The sequence below is a fragment of the Orcinus orca genome, chromosome 16 (genome assembly GCF_937001465.1).
Source record: "Orcinus orca chromosome 16, mOrcOrc1.1, whole genome shotgun sequence".
NCBI classification, from domain to species: Eukaryota; Metazoa; Chordata; class Mammalia; order Artiodactyla; family Delphinidae; genus Orcinus; species Orcinus orca.
Genome location: NC_064574.1, coordinates 87,084,402 through 87,090,964, shown reverse-complemented (window position 1 = coordinate 87,090,964; position 6,563 = coordinate 87,084,402).

Here is a 6,563-nt window from a genome sequence, read left to right as displayed (position 1 = left end):
CGCCTCGAACAGGCCCCGCCCCCTATAGACCACGCCCAAGGCCCCGCCCGCCACTCGCCTCCCTCCCTCCCAGGGGTCCGCGGGAGGCTTCAAGACTGACTTTCTTTTCAAAGCCTGCGCCACCCCACCCTCCTGGAGCAGTGCGGTCAAGGCCACTTTACAGACGGGGAAACTGAGATCTGCCCGAGGTGCAGCCGGGCAGGCCGGCCGGTGGCCCCCACCCCCGCCCGGAGCGCAGCAGTAACGCCCCTCGCATTTCTGGGCTTTGAAAGGACTTTCCCATCCGCCCTCTCTTGCCGGCGGGCATGTGAATCTCCCGGATTCACGGCAGAGGCGGCGGAGGCTGGGGAAGGGGCACGGTGCCCGAGGTGGCCCTGCGGGTGGGGCAACTCCCTCCAGGAGTCTCCCCGCCTGCGGCCTGTGCGCACGGGCTGCTCCTTGGGCCTGAGACCCCTCGTGGTTCTTGGTGTCCCGATCTGTTCCCGTTTTCCACTTTGAGCATGTGACCCAAGTCATTACAGAAGAGTACCTCTTGTGGGCACCCCAGTTATTGGGCTGCTCCCCTCCACATTCTCGGGGAAACCTGTCTGTGGGCATCGGACAGACAGCCAGAAACACTGACACCAGACAAGTGAAGTGACCCCGCCCACCCGGCCGCAGGCGCAGGGCTTGTCCAGACAGGGCCTGGCAGGAGGGAAGGTGGGCCTGGCAGGGGGACAGGGTGGCTTCTGTGCCCACTTGCAGGAGCGGAGACAGTCTTCCAGTCCAGAGCCAGCTCTTTCCTGCAGCTGGACCCTGTGGTGGCGAGCTCCCCGTCACAGGGGGCAAGCAGGTGCTAGACAGGGAGCCGCTGTGACCTGGGACTGTCACTGGATGCTGCCCTGACCTGCTGGGGTTTCCCAGCTAGAGGACAAAGGGCAATGTCCTGCCAGGTCAGTTGGACTGGTGGCTAGTCCCAGAACCAGGAGCCAAGTGGGTTTTCCTGACCCCCCAGGGCAGCATTTAGGAGAACTGGAAAAGCTGGTGAGTTCGGGTAAGGCCAAGGTCAAGAAGGGGGGGGGGGTCGGTGGTCACAGGGCTGGACGAGAGGCAGACAGGGCGGGGGGCTCAGAGTGAAGAGGACGAGGTGGCCAGAGCTCTGATTCTGAGGAGTTTAAGCTGCACGCTTGCCCCCACTGGCCACCACGTGACCACCTCTGGGGACAGTGACTTGGGAGGCGGCATTTGTGGTGATGTCCCCATCAGCACCTCACACATAGCACATCCTCTGCCGGCCCTGCTCCTCTCCAGGGCCCCCCAATCCAGGACACCCCCAGCCTGCCCACTTCTCCCCACTGCGGCCACCAACATCTTGCCCCTGGCCACTGGCCAGTCTCCCTCGGCTCCCTCCTGCCCTCTGACCACCAGAGTCCACCCCTCCCCAGCAGCCAAGGGATCTTTCTAGAAAGCCAGTTGGACAAGCCCTTCCTTGCTTGGCCTCTGCAGCGCTCTGAATGAAGTCGTCTGGGCCCCTTATCACATCTCCAGCTGCTCCCTGGCCTGCCCTGCCCTGCTGGCCTCAGAGCCTCCACCCCTCTTGCCTCCTGCACTCAGCCACTCCTGGTCCTCCCAGACCTCCAACCAGCCCCACCCACAGCCGGCCCATGGCATCCTGCCAGCTGCTGGGGCCACAAGCCTGGGCAAGCTCCTTGGCCCCTGTCCTCTCACTGCCCACATCCCATCCTGCAGGAAGCTGACCACTGCCACCACCTCCACAGCCACCAGCTGCTGTGAGCCTGGGTTTCTACAGGAATCTTCTAACCATGGCTCTGCCTCTGGCTTGCCACCTGCAGTCTATTCTCAACACAAAATCTTTGATGACCACGGGAGCCAGAACTTGCCCTGCCACTTCTCCAGCCCCTCCTCCTCACAAGGAAAGCACTGTCCTCAGCATGGGCCATTGTTACCTCTCCCATCTCCCCTCCTATGGCCGCCCCAGGACCTCAGCACTCGCCATTTCCTATGCCTGGTCCGATGTTTCCAGCCTCCCTTGCAGGTCAGTGGGGCTGTTGTGGCTGAGTTCTGGCCAATGGAGGTGACGGATGCACCTCACACTCTAAATCTTCCCCGGTCTGCTGGCCAGAGGCAAAGGACCTACTAGATGATGGGGCCACAGGTGGACGAGCTTGGACACTGCAGGGTCAGGCAGAAGGTCATCACTGACCGGGGACATCCAGATTGGCCTCTGGGTGAGTGAGAAATGCAGGCTGGGTCCAGTTGCTGGAACTTTGGGACCTGTTTGTTACAGCAGCTAGCATTCTTACCCTGACTGATACACATACACAGATAAACGCAAAATTGCCCCTGTGACAGTGCTCCAAGGGACACGCCATGCCATTAGATGGTGAAGAAGGGGCCCTTGTCTTGGTCCAGAGGCCGGAGATGGCTTCCCTGGGGAGGGGACATGAGAACTGAGACCTGAAGGGTAAGTGGGAATTGGCTTGTCACAGAGGAAAGGGAAGAGTGTCCCAGGCAGAGGCCCTGCAGCAGGAGTATCCGAAGAATGGAGGAACTGGGCAGGAGGCGGGGTGCGGCTGGAGAAAGGGTCGGGAGGGCTTCTAGCATTTTCACACCCATTTTCTCACTTAATGCTTAAAGCCACTCTTTAAAAGTGGGTTGACGCTACCCATTCTGCAACTCAAAAAATGAGGTTCTGAGGAGAGAGGAGACCAGTGGATCAGCCAGGCAGAGCTGGGACCTAGGACCCGGCATGGTGGAGGGCCCGAGAAACCCGGGTCAGCCGTGGGCCGCTGCCCTGCCCGAGTGGCTGCCGTTGTCTGGGTCAGAGCTTCCAGGCCAGGTGGTCTCAATTTCCCCCGCTCCTGCTTTCCAGCACGTGTTCAGACCCCTCGGTGATGATGGGGGCCCCTCCCCGGGAGGAAGGCTGGCAAGGACATTGCTGGGGACCCAAGGGAGGATCCGGACCAGGGCAGCACTGATTTGCATCCAAAAAGCCAGCTCCTGGAGGATGTGCCGCCTACTGGGCCCCTAGGATGGTTCTTGGTGGTGGGAATGGGCACGACACCTTGGAGTGGTGGGGTGGGGTCTGTAGACCCTTTAACTGGTAGACTGAACCCCAAGTAACAGATTTGACCAAGGCTGATGGCCTGAGCTGGAACATAATCGGAGGCGCTTGTCCAAACACAGCAGACCTGGCGGTGCCCTGAGCCTTCAAGGCAGAGCAGGGAAACCAGGAGAGGCAGTGGGAGGGGCGAGAGAAAGAAGTGGGGAGGCATCCACCCATGCGGCCCTTCCCGCAGGACTTCTCAGAGCCTTCATGCCCTGCCATGCACCGTGACTCCCAAGGGAGCGGCCACGCTACACAGGGGTTCCCAAACTGACTTGCCCACAGAACCTCTGCTGCAGGGGTGTCTCGGGAAACGAGTGCCACACAGAACAGAACCGGAAGCCCTGGCTTGTGCAAAAGACATGCTCGGACTCCAGCGGGCAGGTTCGGGTTGGCAGCCTCGCTCAGCAGCTTCGCCCTGTCACCCTCACTTCTCTGAGCCTTCACAGCAAGGTGGGGGCCCTCATCCCCAGCAGCACCAGGCTGAGCTGTGGAAAGGCGGCTCCCTGCCGCAGTAACAGTGTTACCTAGCCAGGTAATTGGGATCGATGCCGCCTGTCTTTACATTGATTGGTCTGGACCAGTTAAGGATATCATTCACGTCCCCATCGCACCCTGAGCACCTCACCTTTAATAAGTAAGGGAGAAAGGTAAATAGTGCTATCTAGGTTTGGTTTTCCTCAAGCTCTACCCATGAAAAACAATTAATTTTCATGGCCACTGTGGTTGTAAGAGACGGATGCTGGAGGGTGGTAAGCAGAGCCCCCCTGAGGGATGCCAGCCCCTTGCCGCCTGCAGCGGAACCAACTTGGGGGGTCACGCTGGCTTCACAGCAGAGCCTACGAGGGGTGTCCCCTCATTCCCCGGTTCCCAAGGCCATGGTTGGGTCAGCCAACGGCTCACGCAGGCGGCTGTGGACGCCCGCACCGCAGGCAGGAGGGAGCTGGGAGCTGCGACGCCCCATTTTAAGGGGCCACCCGTTAATTAATTAGGCCCAATGAATAATGCATGCCGCCTCGTGCATATGTATACGGCGCGCTATGGATGGTATACGTTCTAGTCCGAACACCTCACAAGTAATTCACAACCCACCCCTTCCCCGGGCTCCGGGGGAGCCTGGCCGGTGCTTCGGCTGGGGCTCGTGGGTTGCTTCCAACAGCCAAATTTTACATTTCATTATAAATGGCTTTGCTGGGCATGTCGGTAACTTTTACATTTCCATCCACTTTATTATTAATGGCTTTCCCGGACTGTAGCAGCCCAACGCTGCACGCAAGGCGTTATAAATATTTGATCCGGCATCTATAGTCTGCCATTTATCATTTATAACGGGTTACAGAAACATTATAAAACATTTACTGCACATTTATAGATCATTTTCGGCTACCATGACGATGTGTTACAAATACATTATTAATCCTTCTCACGCCATTTATAGGAACCTTTGTAATGGGGCCTGGCCCTCCTGTCCCATTACCAGCGCGCAGGGGCTGGCAGGGGCGCCAGGGAGCAGGACCAGGGCGGAAGGAAGCCTGGCCCTGCCTCCAGTAGCTGTGTGTCCTTGGCCAGATCACAGCACCTCTTTGTTCATAAAGCAGGTCACATGACAGGCACCCTTCACTGAGCACTTCCTCCGTGCTCACGGTCCCCTGAGACTCAGGCGTTATTTTCACACCCCTTTTACAGATATGGAAGCAGAGGCGAGTGGTTTGCCCAAGGCCATAGTCAGGGAGCACTGAGCTGGCCTCAGAGCCCTGGGGTGCCTCCAGAGTTACCTGCCCCAGGTCCGGGGGTGAGAGGTCGGTCAAAGCTGCCCCTGGCCTTGAAAGGAGCGGGACTGGCAGCCTCCAGGGGTGGAACACAGAGACTCGGGGTGAGGGCGCCCGGAGTGGGGGCACCCAGGGTGGGTGGCCTGGGGCGGGGGGACCTGTGCTCTGGCCTCTGACCTGGTAGCCCCCCAGCTCCTGCCGCCATGCGCTTTGCCATCCCAAAGGCTCTCCTGGCTCCCGCTCTGGCCTGTGGGCGCCTGGAGCGCCGTCTGTGATGTGGACCCGGGATGAAGGGGTCCAAGGGGTCTTTGGGACCCAGCGTCTCGGGAGGCCCCCAGGAGTCTGGCCCAGGTGTGCCAAGCAGGTGGCAGTCAGCAGCTGCTTCCTCCATCACAGGGGTCAGTGGGGCCCTGGGCTCTGCAGCCAGGAGTCCCGCCCCATCCCACTCCTCTCCCTGCACGTGGCCTGTGACCACTCACTGGACAAACGGCCGCTGAGCCCCCCAGTCCCCTCCAGGCCACACTTTATACCCAGAGGGCACAGACAGGAGACCGGGGCTGTGGGCTCACCACCCACACGTGATGAGAGCCCTGGGCCCCGACGTAAGCTGGCAAGCTGAGTCCTCACCTGGAAAACTCCTGCTCACCCTCCAGCTCCTCCTCGATCCTCCACCTTCTTGAAATAGCCCTTCCCAACTCCCCCAGGCACGAGCCTTGTGGGGTCTGACCTCTGGTCCGCCTGGGGGCCCAGCCTGGGCCTGGACTGGGGAGAGGGCTCCAGGGTGAGACCTGGACTCCAGTTCTGTCCACCTGTCCTCCTTCCCCAGGGAGGGATGGGGCGGGCAGGCCCTGGGAGAGCCCTCAAGCCACACCCCTGCCTGCCAAGACACCCGAAGTAACCCCACCGCGGCCTGGGTCAGAGTTTTAAGTGGCTCTGAGGGAGGAAACCGGGAAGAGGGGCGTGTCCTGGTTCAGGACCCCTGGGCAGTTCTACCCCATGTGACCTTGGACAACTAACTGGGCCTTACTGCCTTCATCTGTGAATTGGGGCCATAAGCCAGCCCTCCCAGGGCGAACGTGGGGGCCCTGGTGCTGGGAACCCTCATGGGGAGACCTGGGGGCCCTGGGGCCCCAGCTGCCCACGCCTCTCTGGCCCTCTGCCCAGCTGCTGGCTGTCTGGCCTGTTTGAAGGTCAGGGTTCACCCCTTCCCAGGACTTAAAGTGAAGGAAACAGGCACGCTCATCACCATGGCAACGCCGCACCTGGTCCCACCCTTCCCCACCTGCTGACGCTAGTTGATGGGGTGCCCTTTGATCCTCCCTGGGGGGCCTCCCCTCCCCCAGAGCAAAGGGGACTGTGGGGTCCGGGCGGGACGCCTCGTTTTGTCAGTGGGTGAGCGCAGTCCCTCTTAACAAGAGGGAGGCTGAGGCCCAGAGAGGGGAGCTCAGCTGCCAGGGTCACGTACCAGGACAGGAGCCTAGGTGGGCTCCGCCCCGCCCCCTCCACCTCTCCTCCTTCCTGACACTCAAGGAGCCCCTTCCCCAACCGGACCTTGGACAGGTCAACTTCCCAGGCCTCGCAGGCTGTGAGCCAGGCGAGAGCAGCCCCTGTGGAGAGCCTGGGGCTGGGGGCTGGGGAGGGACACACGGGCTGACCTCACGTCTTCGCCCCGGCCCCCCCACCCGACC